Raw genomic sequence first — 19723 nt, 5'->3', positions numbered from 1 at the left:
GTAATGCATACCCTGGAATAGGGCCAGACGAAACGTTCTGCCCACCGGGGAATACTAGTAACAGACAGGGCCACCACGGCCTATTTGACCCATCCTGGCGAAGGGCATAAGCCATTGTGGTTGCCTTGTCCGACAAGAACCGTACCGGGAGCCCCCCGAAGTCGATCCGTCCATGATCCAGACTTAGCCTGATCGCTCAAAGTTCCAGGATATTACCTGCTAGTCCGGATTCCACCAGCGTACAATGACCCTGAGCAGAGCTCAGTCCCAGGACATCCTACCCGGACCAACTGGCATTGGTGGTCACCCTGTTTAATACAAGGGGAGAAAGGATTTATCCCGCCAAAGAACCGGAGAGCGAGCCAACAGACCAGGAAACCCTGGTTTTCTAACCCAGCCGAATCAAATTGTCCCGAGACCTCGGGCATCTGTTTAATGCCAGGATCTCCTTAAAAGGGAGATTGTATGGAACTGCGCAAATGGAATCCTTTCCAAAAAGGTAGAAACTCTCAGACCCAACACCCACACACAGGTCCGCAGAGGGCCTACCTGCCGGACAAGAGAATAAAAAAAAAACAAAAAAAAAAAAAAAAAAAAAAACGCAGCATGAAACTTTTGGAGTTTGTCCAAGAGAAGAAAACATGCTGGCCAGAGCTGAAGCTCGGGCTTAGATAATCCGAAGTTCTGGAAGGGTCCAAGCAGACTTCAGATAGTATAGATGCCTACTGAAGTCAGTCAAGGTCTGCATAGAAACTACATTGTCCCTCGGAGTAGCCGAGGAGTGGCAGAAGAAGATCATCAAGGTAGCCAGGACCGCAAACCCCCACAGATGCAACCACGCCCGATCCAGGGCCAACACCTGGCGAATACCCGAGGAGTGGTGGCCAGACTATGCGCTGATCATGCACCACACCCACTGCAAAACGGAGGAAGTGCTGGAGTCGGGCATATAACGGAATGCGTAAACAAGAATTTGTGATGTCGATAGAAACCAGAAGGTCCCCATGATGAAGGGGTGCTACCGCCATGCTAATGGACTCCATCCTGACCCTCAGGGGTTCCATATACTAGGCTATATGCCTAAGTGCTACCCCAAAAAACACAGGGGGAGGGGGCCACCAACTGGAACCCCCTGTCCGAGATCCACATACCAAGGCCCCTTTACAGGGGGCACAAAAGCGAGCACCTCACAGGGGGCGCAGACTGGTGCCCCTCACAGGGGGCAACTACCAGGGGCCCCGCACAGGGGGCAACTACCAGGGGCCCCGCACAGGGGGCAACTACCAGGGGCCCCGCACAGGGGCGCCGATCCAGGTAGCTACAGAAGCCGCGGGCCAATAGGTACAAGAGCACGGCCCAGTAGGCCGCAAAAAAGTTGCATGCTAAATTTTAGCCGCCCGCCACGAGCACGCGGCCCACGGTGGGACCGGACCGTCCAAACCGGTAGGCAGGCCGCTGCCTAAACTTTCGGACTTCCAAGCCGGTAGGCCGAAAAGCCGCAGCCTAAATTTACATCCACCGGCCGCGAGTGCGGGCCCCCGGCTGGTAGGCCGCAAAGCCACGGCCTAGATTACGGCAACCACTCAACTCCCAGGCCCAACCCTGGATGCCCCCCCCCGAGTAACAACCCGAAGGTGGAAAAGGGGAACCATGTCCCAAATCCCCTAGGCTGGGAGTCTGGGCCTCACCAGGGATGGGGGGTGGGGGAGAACCCTGGAGGGACCAGCCACCCCAGGGAGTACACGCGCCCCACACCACTCCGGGGAAGGAGAGGAGGGGACACCTTACACCCCTCCAGCGAAAAAGCGCAGGCAACGCTCCCAGACAGATCCTCCTCGCCACTGAAGTGGGGGGGCTGTCGGCCATGAGGAACGCTGCGACACAGGACGAGACACGGTCGTATGCAACCTCGCGAGACGTTTAACTCGCAGGGCCAGCCCCTGTCCAGTGGGGCTATGTCGCGGCCGACCTAGTGCATAGCTGTGGTCTGCGCGTGCTCGTTGGCCAGACTGGGGTGACCACTGGATCAAGCGTCCAGCCTGTCGCCCAGCCAGGCAGTTGATTGTAGTTCTCACTGGAAAAATTACAGGAAAACGAGAAAATAACAAACAACAAAAAAATTCCCAGGACTATAGATCCCAGCAGGGAACTAGGTCCTTACTCCTGACTAGGCAGAAAAAAAAAAAACTGAATACCTAGAGCAGGGAGGGGGTAATATACTGACGGAGGACAGCCCATGGGCGTAGCCAGGGGTTGTTTTTTTGTTCTACCTAGTCCTACTCCTGTGGAGATGATATAACCCTGCCGTTCTGAATAAAGAAGGCTGTGTCTGTCAATGAACGAATGAGTAAAAGGTATTTTCCACAATAAAGTTACAAGTAGACACACTGCACATTATATAATATTTTTACAAAATGAATTACATGATTTTACAAGGACTTGAACTAGGGCTTATTTTTGGGGTAGGGCTTATATTACAGCCATTCCAGGATCTCACGCTAGGTCTTATTTTCGGGGTAGGGCTTATATTCAGGGAAACAGGGTACCTAGAAGTTTACAGCAAAGGCGGATAGAAACAGATGGCAAGGTCCTGAGGGGTATGTAATTTCACTCGCTCAAAAAGGAGGGTCTGTTTAGACCCCTGATATTTCACCAAAGCCCCCCAACAGGGCTGCTAAAAAAATAAATAAATAAATAAATTTAAAAAAAAGAAAAAAGAAAAGAAAATAATTAAAAAAAAACGACTGACACTATAAAATCCAAACATTAAACCAGCATAACCAGTGTCAACAATACAGATCCATAATTGCAGTCTATAGAAATCCACACATCTCAATAAGATCCGTGAGCACGATGCACTCTTTTTGGTACAATACGTGACTATTCATTTCACAAACATGATATCTGAACACATAAACATGTCTTGCTAAAGACACATTTTTTTATAAGAAGCATTCTTAACAGATTTAGACTGCATTCTCTCTCTGGGGAGGACATTAATACACACAATATCACTATATCCATTTAATCTGAATGTGAACTCTTGCATGTCTGTCTAACACAGGCAAAATCACAAAGGTATTTAGTGTAATAAATAGCCTCCTGTTTCTCTGTGTCCAGACATCACCAAAGGTCAGATTACGATCAAATGCAATGAAAGCACAATATGTACTTATGGCATGTCTCTTCTTGGACAGTATCCAGTCCTTGAAGAATACCTCTCAAAAGGATTTGTTTCTTGCAAGGCACTTTTATGAGTTTGAGACATCACTTAGGTAAAATTCATTGGCAGGTACTGAAAAGCCAATGTTCCAAATGGCATGAATCCATTATGATTGAGAAATTAGGTTTTAATGAGGAGTTAACACATTTTTATAGTATGCGTGACGCTATGGTTGAATATCATAGGGATAACATGTCTGAAAGTGATTGTAAAGTCTGATCTTTTTTTGTAGTTTTTTTTTTTTTAACCACTTAAGGACCGGAAAGAATTTGCCCCCTTAATGACCAGGCCACTTTTTGCAATACAGTACTGCGCCGCTTTAACTGACAGTTGCACAGTTAACGCTGTGTGACGCTGTACCCAAACAAAATATATGTGCTTTTTTTCCCCAAAAATAGAGCTTCCTTTTGGTGGTATTTGATCACCTCTGCAGTTTTTATTTTTTGCGCTATAAACAAAAACAGAGCGACAATTAATTTAAAAAAAAAAAATTTATAATATATATAATATATAATATATCATACACACTATAATAAATATCCAAAACAAAAAAAACACATTTCTTCATCAATTTAGGCCAATATGTATTCTACATATTTTTGATTAAAAAAAATAAATAAATTGCAATAAGCGGATATTGATTGGTTTGTGCAAGAGATATAGCTTCTACAAAATAGGGGATAGATTTATGGATTATTATTATTTATTTTTTACGATCTGCGATTTTTAGCAGGACTGCGACATTGCGGCAGACAGATCGGACACTTTTTTGGGACCAGTGACATTTATACAGCGACCAGTGCTAAAAAAAAAAAACAGCCACTCATTACTGTATAATTACCACTGGCAGGGAAGGGGTTAACACTAGGGGGCGATCAAGGGGTTGTGTTCCCTAGGGAGGCGTTTCTAACTGTGGGGGCTGTGTAGTGCCTGGGGGAGGAGACAGATCGCTGTTCCTGATTACTAGGAACAGCAGATCTCTCTCTACTCCCCTGTCAAAATGGGGATCTGTCCGTTTACATTGACAGATCCCCGTTCTGGCTCTCTGAGGAGCAATCGTGGGTGGCCGGCGGACATCGTGGCCTGTGACCACGCGCAACGGCTCTGGCGCGCCCCCTAAAGCTTCTTAAGGTGGCCAACATACGATGACAGGGATTTGTGCAGCCGTGCACTGCCAAACTGCCGCAGCACAACTGCGGCGGCTGGTCGCCAAGTAGTTAAATAACAAACATGTTATACTTACCTCCTCTGTGCAGTGGTTTTGCACAGAGCAGCCTGGATCCTCCTCTTCTCGGGGTCCCTCTACTATGCTTCTGGCCCCTCCCTCCTGTCGAGTGCCCCCACAGCAAGCAGCTTGCTATAGGAGCACTCGAGCCAAGCTGCAGCCCTGTGTGTCTATTTATACACGGAGCTGCCTTTCTCATGATTGGCTAACTGACTTTGACAGCTGCGGGAGCCAATGGTGCCGCTCCTGTGTCTCAGCCAATCAGGAGAGAGTGTCCTGGACAGCCCAGGGACTGGTGGACATCGCTGGACAGAGATGGGGGTCAGGTAATTATTAGGGGGAGCTAGGGAGGCTGCTACACACAAAAGGCTTTTTATGTGAATGTATTAAGATAAAAAAACCTTCTGCCTTTACAACTCCTTTAATAATAATTCTTTTGTGCATTAATATGGGGTCGGCTACCCATCAATCGAGATCTACCCGTCATCTACAGGCCTTCACTGCAGAGTGGAGAGTGGGAGGCAGCACAGTTCTGTATGGAGAGTGGGAGCTGTCTCAGTTAAACAGCAGGTGATTGGTTGCTAGGACGCCGGATGAGTCCTAGCAATCAATACAGTGGAACCTCGGACTGCGAGTAACGATGTTAACGAGCGTTTCGCAATAAGAGAAATTTTTCCTTTTTTAAATCCTGTCTCGCTTTGCGAGTGTTGTCTCACAAAACGAGCAGCATTCAAGCCTCTGCGGTGTGCAGTAATGGGTGGTGCGGTGGGCGCTGGTGACACTCGGAGCCGTTCTGAGCCATTCGGAAATACAGTGGAACCTTGGATTATGAGCATAATCCGTTCCAGGAGAATACTTGTAATCCAAAGCACTCGCATATCAAAGCGAGTTTCCCCATAGAAGTCAATGAAATCGAAGATAATTCGTTCCACATTGACTTCTATGGCATGCAATACCGCATGTGGCCAGAGGTGAGGGGCGCCGGAGAGACTCGGAGACCGTTCGGCTGCACTTGGAAACCCATGGAAATATTTAACTCCCTTGGGGAGATGCAGACTAGAATACTGCAATCACTGAGCAGCAAATGATATCACCTGTCATGTATTTCAGTTATCTTGCAAATTTGGCCTGTTAGTAGGCCCTGAGGACAGGGTTGATGACCACTGGTTTAGACTCTCCATAAAGAGTACCTGTCACTGCCTATTACTGTCACAAGGGATGTCCTTGTCCTTGTGACAGCAATAAAAGTAATCACATTTTTTTTTTTAAAGGGGCAGTGTAAAAAAGAAATAAATAAAAAATGTAAAGCGCCCCATCCCTCCGGGTTTGCATGCAGAAGCGAACGCATACTGGGCACCAGTCCTCAGGAAGGATGTACTGGAAATGGAGCGAGTACAAAGAAGGGCAACAAAGCTAATAAAGGGTCTGGAGGATATTAGTTATGAGGAAAGGTTGCGAGCACTGAACTTATTCTCTAGGGAGAAGAGACGCTTGAGAGGGGATATGATTTCAATTTACAAATACTGTACTGGTGACCCCACAATATGGATAAAACTTTTTCCCAGAAGGGATATTAACAAGACTCGTGGCCACTCATGAAAATTAGAAGAAAAGGAGGTTTAACCTTAAACTACGTAGAGGGTTCTTTACTGTAAGAGCAGTAAGAATGTGGAATTCACTTCCACAGGCGGTGGTCTCAGTGGGGGGCATCGATAGTTTCAAGAAACTATTAGATAAGCACCTGAATGACCGCAACATACAGGGATATACAATGTAATACTGACATATAATCACACACATAGGTTGGACTTGATGGACTTGTGTCTTTTTTTCAACCTCACCTACTATGTAACTATGTAACATACGCAAGTCACGCCTGCAAATGTCCGCAAATGTACACGTGAGGTATATCGCCACGATCGTTAGAGCAGGAGCAATAATTCTAGCACAAGACCTTCTCTGTAACTCTAAACAGGTAACCTGTAGACATTTTTAAATCCTCGCCTATGGAGATTTTTAAGTACCGTAGTTTGTTGCCATTCCACAAGTGTTCGCAATTTCAAAGCATGGACACGTTAGGTATCAATTTACTCAGCGTAATATTATCTTTCAAATTATATACAAAAATTGGGTAACCTTTACGGTTTTGTTTTTTTTTGTTTTTTTAATTCATGAAAGTGTATTTCTTCCAAAAAAAAAAAAAAAAATGTAATTTGAAAGACCACTGCGCAAATAAAATATTGCACCAATCGCCATTTTATTCTAGGGTCTCTGCTAAAAAAAAAAAAAAAAAAATATATAAAATATATATTCCTTCAAATTACATTTTTTTTTTTTTAAGAAATACTCTTTCATGAATTAAACAAAACACATACTATATATATATATATATATATATATATATATATATATATATATATATATATATATATATATATATATATATATATATATATATATATATATATATATATATTTGGGGGTTCTAAGTATGTTTCTAGCAATAAAATACGGATTTTAACTTGTAAGCAACAAGTGCCAGAAAAAGGATTAGGCATGATGGGGTTAAGGGAAGCCAGAAAGGAATATACCTTTAACCCCTTGAGGAACTCACCTACAATTGTACTTAAAAATTCACACATTCCTGACAGAATTTGAAAAACATTAGCCATTTTTGCTGCACTACCACCACCAAACAGCACCTAGAGAAGAATTTATTGCCATCTTTATACAAGTACATAGGAGGGAGCATTGCCGGAGACGCTCATTTGTCAGGCCCGGTTCACTCCACTAGGGTTGCACTGATAGCATTTTTTTAAGAATGAGTACAAGTACCGATACTTTTTTCAAGTACTCACCAATACCAATTACCGATTCTTTTTTTAATGTAATGTGACAGTGGCACTAATATGCAGCACTACTGGGCACTGATAGGTGGCACTGATGAGGCGTGGACTGTCAGTAGTTTTTTTTTTGTTTTTTTTTGTTTTTTTTCCACAATTTAATTTTTGTATTATTATTTTTTTTATTATTATTTACAATTTATATATCTTTTGGGTTCTTTTTTTTTTTTTTTTACAATGCTATAATTTTTTTTTTTTTTCTAAATTTTGACAATTTTACTTTTAAATATTTATTACAATGTTTCCTTTTTTTTTTTTTTTAAATCAACCTGGTTTTGGGGGGGGGTTTGGTGAGATGTCAGGGGTTTAGACCCCTGACATCTCCCCTTTGAGACAGGGAAAGGGACTAAAAATACAGATTCTCCAGCCTCAGCCGCACTGAAGATAAATGGACAGGAGACAGAGGCTCCTCTCCATTTATAAACTGAAGCATCATAAACACAGTTAGCAAGTTTTAAAATCAAGAGGTTTGACTCTTTCAAAAAGCGTATATTCAATCAGTCCTGGGTCATTTTTTGTTTTCAAAGAAGAGATATAAAATACTGTTTATTGGCAAGACAATGTAAAACAACAACTAAATAAGGTATTTTAGAATTTGCGATTCATTAAAAATAAAAAAATAAATTGTTAAAGTGAGATTAAAGGCCATTTAAAAAACAAACATGTTATACTTATAGTGGTTTTGCACAGAGCAGCCCCAATCCTCTTCTTCTCGGGTTCCCAGCTGGCATTCCTGGCCCCTCCCTCCTGTTGAGTGCCCCCAGAGCAAGCAGCTTACAATGGGGGCACCCGAGCAGACATGTGTCCATTCAGAAATGGAGCGGTGGCTCGGCCCCGCCCCTCTTTCTCCTCACTGGCTCAAAGGAGGCGATTGACAGCAATGGGAGCCAATACTGGGTGCTGAGAGGTTAAATGCTTTGTCAAGCATGGGAAACCCATGCTTGACAAAGGCTGTCTCAGCCAATGAGGAGGGAGAGTCCCCGTTAAACCAATGCTGTCGTGCACAATGCTAGATTACGAGGGAGCTCAGGTAAGTATTAGGGGTGGCTGCTGCACACAGAAGGTTTTTTACCTTCATGCATACAATGCATGCGGGTAAAAAAAACCTTCAGCCTTTAGAACCACTTTAAATTTCATTAGGGTGACCTGTATTACAGAACTAAATTTAACTAAAGCTAAACCTAAATTTAATTGTGTTTTCTGTCCTCGCAGGCTAGTTTCTAATGCAACCAAAGCTGAGCATAGATGAACAGATGGTTTGTTTTCTTGGGCTCTGAACAAAAGAAAACAGATTCCTCCATCCACACAAATGAGGTGGATGGAGGATTTTGACATCGGCTCCTACTGCTTTCAGAATACACTGATCAGCCTATTGGCTGCAGCTGCTGATTGAGAAAGGTTTTCCAACTTGTCCAAGTGGAGCTAGCACTACAACATATCCAAAGCTGGGGTTCCTATCACCAAGTGGCCCCGAGATACGGGGCCCCAAAGTCGGTTCAGAAAATGTCAAGCACTTTTCTGTAGCAGAGAATGACATTTTATGAATTGATTTTGGGGTCCCGTATCTCAGGGCCACTTGGGCTAGGAACCCCAGCTTTGGATATGTTGTAATGCTAGTTCCACTGGGTTTGCACACCAAATTTGGGGTTCCTAGCACCAAGTGGTCCCAAATTCGGTTCGAAAAATGTCATTCTTTGCACCAGAAAAGTGCTTGACTTGAGTATAAGCCGAGGGGGGCACTTTCAGCACAAAAAAAAAATGTGCAGAAAAACTCGGCTTATACTCTAATATATACGGTAAGTTAAAAAGCTTCTCACAAAACGTATGGAAGAAAACTCATGATACAAATAATCTCCAGATGACAGCAACTGGTCTATGACAACAAACACCAGATGGTAACAGGAGATTTCAGGGGCCACTCCCGGCTGACGCATTTCGAAGGAATACCTTCTTCCTCAGAGCCCTATGTACAGTGGATTGCAAATAGGCTGATTTAAAGGCAAATTCATAAAGCCTGCATTGAGGTAGGCTAAGGCTGCTTTAACCCCAGTGACTGTCGAGTCTTGGAGTGGAGCCATCGGAGCTTCCGCTTTGCAGACTGAATACACTGAGCCGAGATCAGCTCTTCCCGAGCCGCACCCACAGTGAGAGTCACTTGATTTGGACATAAGAACCTGAGCGGCACCCCAAGTCTTTAATAAGCCAAACAAGAACATAGACATGACTGGAAGCCTGAAAAGGTTGAATTAGACCTCTTGCACACGATACTCCTGTTAGAGCATCTATTTTTTCAGCCTTTTTTTTTTTTTTTGTATTTGCACTAATTTTCGCACATATGCGTTCGCGCAATTCCGCACATTTCTGTGTTCACAGTAGGTCAATAGTCATTTGCGTACAAATATGCGCGAATACGGCGTAAATTACTGACCAAAAATGCTGATTTTTCTATTATTTTTTTACTAAAGAATGCACATCGCTTGTTTACACGCCAGTGTGCATAGGCACATTACAATTAATGGGCTGTATTTTAGCTCAGTAAAAGAATAAGCTGTACTGAGCTTTTTCAAGCTGCAGTGTGCAAGAGGCCTTAAAGTGATTCTAAAGGCAGAAGGTTTTTGTTAGTGAAGGAAATCGTTTTCTTGGACTAGCTTGACCAAACCAACTATTTAAAGTTCACTAAAACCTGGAGTTAGGCTTTAAAGAGGAACTGCGGTCTGCTCACATAGTTTGTAATAAAAACATCTTTGCCATTCTGAAGCTTCCCTCCAACCACTTTGCATATTTTATATATATACTGTGACTCTGTACTTGCCAAATATGCTGCAGAAATCCGCATTGGGCACCTTTTCGGGGGGGAGGGGGGAGCCAATACACATCTTTGACAGGTATCCTGTTCCCACTTTCAGAAGCCACAGCCGTGGCCGTTGACGTCACCGCCTGGCTCCCTCCTCCTTCCCCTGCCACCAGGTCAGTAGGAGAGAGCAGCGGAGTCTCGCGCATGCACAGTAGGGTTCCCAGGGTGAAGCCGTAAGGCTACACTGCCGGGTTCCCTTACCAGCAATAGCAGCGGCAGCATCTGACAGCTGATGGAAACATCAGCTGCGGTGCCGACATCGCTGGACTCCAGGACAGGTAAGTGTCCTATTATTAAAAGCCCGCAGCTACAGTATGTGTAGCTGCTGGCTTTTAATTTTTGCAGCCGTGGGCAGACCTCCGCTTTAACCACTTCAGCCCAGGAAGAATTTACCCCCTTCCTGACCAGAGCACTTTTTGTGATTCGGCACTGCGTCGCTTTAACAATTGCGCGGTCGTGCGACGTGGCTCCCAAAAAAAATTGACGTCCTTTTTTCCCCACAAATAGAGCTTTCTTTTGGTGGTATTTGATCGCCTCTGCGGTTTTTATTTTTTGCGCTATAAACATAAATAGTCCGCGCAACCCGACTTACGGAGCTTGCCGCGCCCGCTGGCCGCCTCTTAAAGGGCAACATACAGGTACGTGGTTTTTGCCTGTACGAGCCCTTCTGCAGTATATCTGTGTGAGGCGGTCGGCAAGCGGTTAAAGACTAAACCTTTTTTTGACATTTGTTTCTTACAAAGTTAAAATCAGAATTTTTTGCTAGAAAATTACTTGGAACCCCCAAATAAATAAATATATATATAATTTTTTTTTTTCCTTTCTTTTAGCAGAGACCCTAGAGAATAAAATTGCGATTGTTGCAATATTTTATGTCAGCGGTCTTTCAAATGCAATTTTTTGGGAAAAAATACACTTCAATTAATTAAAAAAAAAAAAAAAAAAAAAAAAAAGAGTAAACAGTAAAGTTAGCCCAATCTTTTGGTATAATGTGAAAGATGATGTTACTTTGCGAGAATCATTAGAAAATTGTGATCTTTATTTTAAGCAAAAAAAATTGTGATTCTCATTTTAGCCAGAATCGTGCAGCCTCTAGAACAGTGGTTCTCAACTCCTGTCCTCAGGACCCACTAACAGGTCAGGTTTGGAAGATAATTGAAATACATCACAGGTGATATCATTTGCTGCTCAGTGATTGCAGTATTCTAGTCTTCATCTCTCCAAGGTAATACATAAAATCTGGCCCGTTAGTGGGTCCTGAGGACCGGAGTTGAGAACAACTGCTCTAGGACATCTAAATACTATTATAGATGAAGTCTGCCATCCTCCAGACTTATCTCAGAGCCAAACTCACAACTCCCGCTTTTTTGTACTCCAATGAGCTGTGGGCTGGGTTGTTCCCTTGCGGAGCGTGGAATGACACAACCCCACAGAACTCTTAAAGTGGTTATAAACCTCAGACACGAAATATGAACAAAGCATACCCTTTTATAGTGTGTACTTGTCTTGCCACCCAGGCCAATTCGGACATTTCTCTGCTACATGTAAAAATCATCATTTTTTTGCTAGAAAATTACATAGAACCCCCAAATATTATATATTTTTTTTTTAGCAAAGACCCTAGAGAATACAATGGCAGTCATTGCAACTTTATATCTTGCACGGTATTTGTGCAGCAGTTTTTCGAACGTGTTTTTTTTTTAGAAAAAAAAAAAAAACAGTTTGTTTTTTTTTTTAAAGCACATAAAACAGTAAAGCTAGCCCAATTTTTTGTGCATAATGTGAAAAATGAAGTTGCGCCAAGTAACTAGATACCCAACATGTCATGCTTCAAAATTGCACACGCTTGTGGAATGCTGCCAAACTTCGGTACTTAAAAATCCCCATAGGTGACGCTTTAAAAAGTTTTACTAGTTACATGTTTTGAGTTACAGAGGTGGTCTAAAGCTAGAATTATTGCTCTCGCTCTAATGTTCGCGGCGATACCTCACATGTGGTTTGAACATCATTTTCATATGTGGCCGGGACTTACATATGCGTTCGCTTCTGTGTGCGAGCTCACGGGGACAGCAGAGGTGTTTTTTTATTTATTGTTAATTTTACTTTACTTTTTTTTTTTTTTAGTTTGACATGTTTTAACAAAAAAAAAAAAACTTTTTTTGATCATTTTTAATCCTATTACAAGGAATGTAAACATCCCTTGTAATACGAATATGGTATATGATTGGTCCTCTTTACAGTGAGATATGGGGGTCAATAAGAAAGCCTGAAAAAAAAAAACGATCTCGGCTTCCCAGCCGAGGCGGCGCCATTTTTTTTAATGCAGAGGCCGGGCGTGAAGTCATAGCATTGTGCTTGGGCTCCGAACGATCATAGAGACTCCGGCGACCATCTGGTCCCCCGGAAATCTCTATGGTAAACATCCGGAGCTTGCGGATCCCGTCTCAGACTCACCGATGGAAGCGGTGAGTTGGTAGCAGCAACGGAGGCCGAGCGTCCCCTCCCGCCACCCGTAAGAACGATCAACCGGCAGAACAGCCACTATGATCATTCTTATGGTGTAGGGAATCGTGGGCTAAAAAAGCCAATATCTTAATGATGCCTGTAGTTGCACCCATCATTCAGCTATACCCACACAAAATCAAGAACGTCATATGACGCCCAGTGGACGGGAAGTAGTTAAAAGCACTAAGCGGTTAAAAGCACCAAGCATTTCTGTCTGCTTCTTTATTCCCTGCTATCAGCATGAATCACTTCTGACAGGTAATTCTGACACCAACAGAAAAAAGGTGACAGGGGAGGGAGCTCCAGCACACAGCCTGTGATTGACAGCCTTAGCTCTGTTCCTGTGTGCTGTGTGAAAAGGAGGTTTCCCTTCCCTACAATCAGCTCTCAGAGTTCTTCTCACTGAACTCTGCAGTATGTAATTTTATCTTCCCCCCTTTTTTTCCCCCCCGACAGCTCAAATAAGCTGTATACATTCTGTAGTTTGAACAGCTGTAGAGGAGAGAGGACTGCAGACAAACAGGTACAACATACATAGGAGGATTTGTTTCATTTTATCTCCCTTTACTTGGTATATGTAATGGATTACAACCACGAAGTACACAAAAGTGGGAGTTCAGCAATCAGGTTAGAGCCAAGTTTGGGGGATGACAGAGCTTATCTCTAAGCACCATATATAATAACTACAGAATTCAACACATTCTATATAAAGACTTGTCCCTGGTTATTGTCAAATCAACTGCTGACAAGACCTGTCATTCTGGAAGAAATAACTTCAAAGGTCCAGTTCAATTTTGTTCTAATCACATTCTTTTCAATGAAGCCCTGATGAAGCCCTCTTTGGACCTTCAAGGTGCATTAGATACTTTTTTAATTATCCACCTGACTTACAATATTTTTTTTAATCTTTTGCTATAATAAATATCCGAAAAAAAAATAATAAAAAAAATCTTCATCTGTTTAGCTCAATGCTTGTTTTTCTACATATTTTTTGAAAAAAAAAAAAAAAAAAAAAAAAATCGCATTAAGTGTATATTGATTGGTTTGCACAAAAGTTATAGCGTCTACAAAATAGGGAATAGATTTATGGCATTTTTATTTTTTTATTTATTTACAAATAATGGCGGTGTTTAGCATTTTTTAGAGCGGACCCTTTTTTCAGACCGGTGATATTTATACAGCAATCAGAGCTAAAAATAGCCACTGATTAATGTATAAATGACACTGGCAGGGAAGGGGTCAACACTAAAGAGAGGTTAGATGTGTTCCCTCTGAGGTGTTTCTAACTGTGGGGGGGAGGGGACTGACTGGGAGTACAGAGAGAGATCGCTGTTGCTGATTACTAGGAACAGCAGATCTCTCTCCACTTCCCTGTCAGAACGGGGATCTGTTTGTTTACATTAACAGATCCCCGTTCTGGCTCTCTGTGGCCACCGGCCACGTGCATTAGCCCCCCCCCCCGCGCAGTGGGGGCACACGTGCCTACTATAACTGCTGAAGGGACCGCTGTACCGGTACGGCGGTTCGCGGGAACTAGCCGACCTGCCGCAGTATAATGACAGCAGCTGATTGACAAGCGGTTAAAATCATGGACAGTCTCAAGGCATCCCATTCTAAAATGTAAAAAACTATTCTGATAGTTACATAGTAGGTGAGGTTGAAAAAAGACACAAGTCCATCAAGTCCAACCTATGTGTGTGATTATGTGTCAGATTGTATGTCAGTTTTACATAATGCGGCAGCATCTACACACACAGGACACCCAACATTCGAGGTGATTTATTCTTTCAAAACTTTTGCACACTAGTACCGACTAGTATTCCAGTGTTTCTCCTCTCCCTTCGTTTCTCTCCATCACTCAGTGTTGACGGAGAGAGGCTAATGCCCCGTACACACAATCGGAAATTCCGCCAGCAAAAGTCCAAAGAGAGCTTTTGGTCGGAAATTCCGACCGTGTGTATGCGCCATCTGACTTTTGCTGGCGGAATTCCCGCCAGCAAAAGATTGAGAGCGTGTTCACAATTTTTCTGATCGGAAATTCTGATCGTCTGTACAAATTTTGACGCGCAAAAATTCCTACGCACGCTCGGAAACAATTCGAAGCATGCTCGGATGCATTGAGCTTCATTTTCTCGGCTCGTCGTAGTGTTGTACGTCACCGTGTTCTTGACGGTCGAAAGTTCAGAGAACTTTTTGTGTGACCGTGTGTATGCAAGGCAAACTTGAGCGGAATTTCGTCGGAAAAAAACATCCAAGTTTTTTCCGACGGAAAATCCGCTCGTGTGTACGCGGCATAACAAAGAGGCTGTGAAGGCAATCCACACCCTTCATATCAACACTGATGATATCACCGGTTGTTAGGACGCCGGTGGCTGGAAGGTTGTGATGGTGCACAATAAAAACCTGTGGCTTTGTGTAGGAGGACGGAGGACGGGCTTTACTGCTAGGGTTGCCACCTGATCCCTTTAAACGCGAACACATATGAATTACACAGGTTCTGAGGATGATTACCACCTTAATCAGCCTCAGAACCTGTGTAATTATTACGTGTTCGGGTTTAAAGGGATGAGGTGGCAACTCTATTTACCGCTTTCATGCGACTCCATGGACAGCATTGCATTCTACGCCGAGAACTCCCAGAACAGATCCCGAGGCGTCATAGACCACGCTCAGCCTCTAAATACGGTCGCCAGCCAGCGGAATAGGCTCCTGATCATGTGATCACTGCGACAGCCAATCACATGATCAGGCTGACCTTCCCAGGGGCTGGGGCTGGACAGGAGGGGGTTAAGGGTCCCATGGTTCCTGTGTAAACAATCCCTGACTCCGGGTATTAGAAGACAGGCGGTGTACTCCGGGGTCAGCTCACCAATAGGGCCCCACAGGGGAGTGTGCTGAGCTGGGCTGTGTTGTGTTGACATGAGCTGAGCTGTCACTGGCAGGCTGTGTCTCTGTACTGTACAGCCGGTGACTGGTATAAAACACATCCGTCCACACATGACCACAGGGCCGCCCGCTCCCTCAGCTCACCTCCACCCGTCACCCGAAACGCCCCCGGTCCTCAATGAACGACGAGAAACACCACCGGAGAGGATTGATGACATCACAGTCATGCGACTGGGCTCATATGTGACGTACGAGAGTCATGTGACCGAGGAGTGTGTGTGGTGGGTGCACGAGGTCACATGACTCTGTATGCGGATCATTCCGCTCACTGCAAACTTCTGTCTTCTAATAAACTCATTATTCCCGGGGACGGTTTACTGCGAGTGTCCCCCGGTTCCTGCAACCGTCCCCACTGCCTGCAAATGTCCCCCAGTCCCTGTAAGTGTTCCCCGGTGCCTGCAAGCATCCCCCGGTCCCTGCAAGCGTCCCCGGTTCCTGCAGGGACCGGGGGATGCTTGCAGGCACCGGGGAACACTTACAGGGACTGGGGGACATTTGCAGGCAGTGGGGACGGTTGCAGGAACCGGGGGACACTCGCAGTAAACCGTCCCCGGGAATAATGAGTTTATTAGAAGACAGAAGTTTGCAGTGAGCGGAATGATCCGCATACAGAGTCATGTGACCTCGTGCACCCACCACACACACACTCCTCGGTCACATGACTCCCTGCAAGCGTCCCCAGTCCCTGCAAGCGTCCCCCAGTCCCTGCAAGCGTCCCCCAGTCCCTGCAAGCGTCCCCCAGCCCCTGCAAGCGTCCCCCAGTCCCTGCAAGTGTCCCCCCGGTTCTTGCAAGTGTCCCCCCGGTTCCTGCAAATGTCGCCAGTCCCTGCAATTGTCCCCAGTTCCTGCAAGTGTCCCCAATCCCTGCAAGTGTCCCACGGTTCCTGCAAGTGTCCCCAGTCCCTGCTAGTGTCCCCAGTTCCTGCAAGTGTCCCCCGGTTCCTGCAAGTGTCCCCCGGTTCTTGCAAGTGTCCCCAGTCCCTGCAAGTGTCCCCAGTCCCTGCAAGTGTCCCCAGTCCCTGCAAGCGTCCCCCAGTCCCTGCAAGCGTCCCCAGTGCCTGCAAGCGTCCCCAGTCCCTGCAAGCGTCCCCAGTGCCTGCAAGCGTCCCCAGTGCCTGCAAGCGTCCCCAGTGCCTGCAAGCGTCCCCAGTGCCTGCAAGCGTCCCCGGTTCCTGCAAGCGTCCCCGGTTCCTGCAAGCGTCCCCCGGTTCCTGCAAGCGTCCCCCGGTTCCTGCAAATGTCCCCCGGTTCCTGCAAGTGTCCCCCGGTTCTTGCAAGTGTCCCCCCGGTTCCTGCAAATGTCCCCAGTCCCTGCAAGCGTCCCCCAGTCCCTGCAAGCGTCCCCAGTCCCTGCAAGCGTCCCCCAGTCCCTGCAAGCGTCCCCCAGTCCCTGCAAGCGTCCCCAGTCCCTGCAAGCGTCCCCAGTCCCTGCAAGCGTCCCCCAGTCCCTGCAAGCGTCCCCCAGTGCCTGCAAGCGTCCCCCAGTCCCTGCAAGCGTCCCCAGTGCCTGCAAGCGTCCCCAGTGCCTGCACGCGTCCCCAGTCCCTGCAAGTGTCCCCCCGTTCCTGCAAATGTCCCCAGTCCCTGCAATTGTCCCCAGTCCCTGCAAGTGTCCCAAGTCCCTGCAAGTGTCCCAAGTCCCTGCAAGCGTCCCCCAGTCCCTGCAAGCGTCCCCAGTCCCTGCAAGCGTCCCCAGTGCCTGCAAGCGTCCCCAGTCCCTGCAAGCGTCCCCCAGTCCCTGCAAGCGTCCCCCAGTCCCTGCAAGCGTCCCCAGTCCCTGCAAGCGTCCCCCAGTCCCTGCAAGCGTCCCCAGTGCCTGCAAGCGTCCCCAGTGCCTGCAAGCGTCCCCAGTCCCTGCAAGTGTCCCCCCGGTTCCTGCAAATGTCGCCAGTCCCTGCAATTGTCCCCAGTTCCTGCAAGTGTCCCCAATCCCTGCAAGTGTCCCACGGTTCCTGCAAGTGTCCCACGGTTCCTGCAAGTGTCCCCAGTCCCTGCAAGTGTCCCCCAGTCCCTGCTAGTGTCCCCGGTTCCTGCTAGTGTCCCCGGTTCCTGCAAGTGTCCCCCGGTTCTTGCAAGTGTCCCCAGTCCCTGCAAGTGTCCCCAGTCCCTGCAAGTGTCCCCAGTCCCTGCAAGCGTCCCCCAGTCCCTGCAAGCGTCCCCCAGTGCCTGCAAGCGTCCCCAGTGCCTGCAAGCGTCCCCAGTCCCTGCAAGCGTCCCCGGTTCCTGCAAGCATCCCCGGTTCCTGCAAGCGTCCCCCGGTTCCTGCAAGCGTCCCCCGGTTCCTGCAAGTGTCCCCCGGTTCTTGCAAGTGTCCCCCCGGTTCCTGCAAATGTCCCCAGTCCCTGCAAGCGTCCCCCAGTCCCTGCAAGCGTCCCCAGTCCCTGCAAGCGTCCCCCAGTCCCTGCAAGCGTCCCCAGTGCCTGCAAGCGTCCCCAGTCCCTGCAAGCGTCCCCAGTCCCTGCAAGCGTCCCCCAGTCCCTGCAAGCGTCCCCAGTCCCTGCAAGCGTCCCCCAGTGCCTGCAAGCGTCCCCCAGTCCCTGCAAGCGTCCCCCAGTGCCTGCAAGCGTCCCCAGTGCCTGCAAGCGTCCCCAGTGCCTGCACGCGTCCCCAGTCCCTGCAAGTGTCCCCCCGTTCCTGCAAATGTCCCCAGTCCCTGCAATTGTCCCCAGTCCCTGCAAGTGTCCCAAGTCCCTGCAAGTGTCCCAAGTCCCTGCAAGCGTCCCCCAGTCCCTGCAAGCGTTCCCAGTCCCTGCAAGCGTCCCCAGTGCCTGCAAGCGTCCCCAGTCCCTGCAAGCGTCCCCCAGTCCCTGCAAGCGTCCCCAGTCCCTGCAAGCGTCCCCAGTCCCTGCAAGCGTCCCCCAGTCCCTGCAAGCGTCCCCAGTGCCTGCAAGCGTCCCCAGTCCCTGCAAGTGTCCCCCCGGTTCCTGCAAATGTCGCCAGTCCCTGCAATTGTCCCCAGTTCCTGCAAGTGTCCCCAATCCCTGCAAGTGTCCCACAGTTCCTGCAAGTGTCCCACGGTTCCTGCAAGTGTCCCCAGTCCCTGCAAGTGTCCCCCAGTCCCTGCTAGTGTCCCCGGTTCCTGCTAGTGTCCCCGGTTCCTGCAAGTGTCCCCCGGTTCCTGCAAGTGTCCCCCGGTTCTTGAAAGTGTCCCCAGTCCCTGCAAGCGTCCCCAGTCCCTGCAAGCGTCCCCCAGTCCCTGCAAGCGTCCCCAGTCCCTGCAAGCGTCCCCAGTCCCTGCAAGCGTCCCCGGTTCCTGCAAGCGTCCCCGGTTCCTGCAAGTGTCCCCCGGTTCCTGCAAGTGTCCCCCGGTTCTTGCAAGTGTCCCCCCGGTTCCTGCAAATGTCCCCGGTTCCTGCAAATGTCCCCAGTCCCTGCAAGTGTCCCAAGTCCCTGCAAGCGTCCCCCAGTCCCTGCAAGCGTCCCCAGTCCCTGCAAGCGTCCCCAGTGCCTGCAAGCGTCCCCAGTCCCTGCAAGCGTCCCCCAGTCCCTGCAAGCGTCCCCAGTCCCTGCAAGCGTCCCCCAGTCCCTGCAAGCGTCCCCAGTGCCTGCAAGTGTCCCCAGTCCCTGCAAGCGTCCCCAGTGCCTGCAAGCGTCCCCAGTGCCTGCAAGCGTCCCCGGTCCCTGCAAGCGTCCCCGGTTCCTGCAAGCGTCCCCCGGTTCCTGCAAATGTCCCCCGGTTCCTGCAAGTGTCCCCCGGTTCTTGCAAGTGTCCCCCCGGTTCCTGCAAATGTCCCCAGTCCCTGCAAGCGTCCCCCAGTCCCTGCAAGCGTCCCCAGTCCCTGCAAGCGTCCCCCAGTCCCTGCAAGCGTCCCCAGTCCCTGCAAGCGTCCCCAGTCCCTGCAAGCGTCCCCCAGTCCCTGCAAGCGTCCCCAGTGCCTGCACGCGTCCCCAGTCCCTGCAAGTGTCCCCCCGTTCCTGCAAATGTCCCCAGTCCCTGCAATTGTCCCCAGTCCCTGCAAGTGTCCCAAGTCCCTGCAAGTGTCCCAAGTCCCTGCAAGCGTCCCCCAGTCCCTGCAAGCGTCCCCAGTCCCTGCAAGCGTCCCCAGTGCCTGCAAGCGTCCCCAGTC

At 47.9% G+C, this 19723-nt stretch overlaps 1 protein-coding gene across 3 annotated transcripts in view; it reads right to left on the bottom strand.

Moving 5' to 3' along the window:
- The window catches only part of MAPKAP1 (MAPK associated protein 1), a 399325-nt gene extending 383449 nt beyond the window's left edge, over positions 1 to 15876 (bottom strand). For 2 of the 3 annotated variants that reach the window (XM_073600313.1, XM_073600315.1), the window contains exon 1: positions 15741 to 15876. The gene's annotated coding sequence lies outside the window, so the exon portion shown is untranslated. Of the gene's footprint in view, positions 1 to 15579; positions 15703 to 15740 lie in introns of those variants that run through there. The other variant, XM_073600314.1, reaches the window with a different exon arrangement.
- Between the last annotated feature and the right edge of the window lie 3847 nt (positions 15877 to 19723).

The sequence above is a fragment of the Aquarana catesbeiana genome, linkage group LG09 (genome assembly GCF_042186555.1).
Source record: "Aquarana catesbeiana isolate 2022-GZ linkage group LG09, ASM4218655v1, whole genome shotgun sequence".
Taxonomy (NCBI): domain Eukaryota; kingdom Metazoa; phylum Chordata; class Amphibia; order Anura; family Ranidae; genus Aquarana; species Aquarana catesbeiana.
This window is presented reverse-complemented; position numbering and strand designations above follow the sequence as displayed.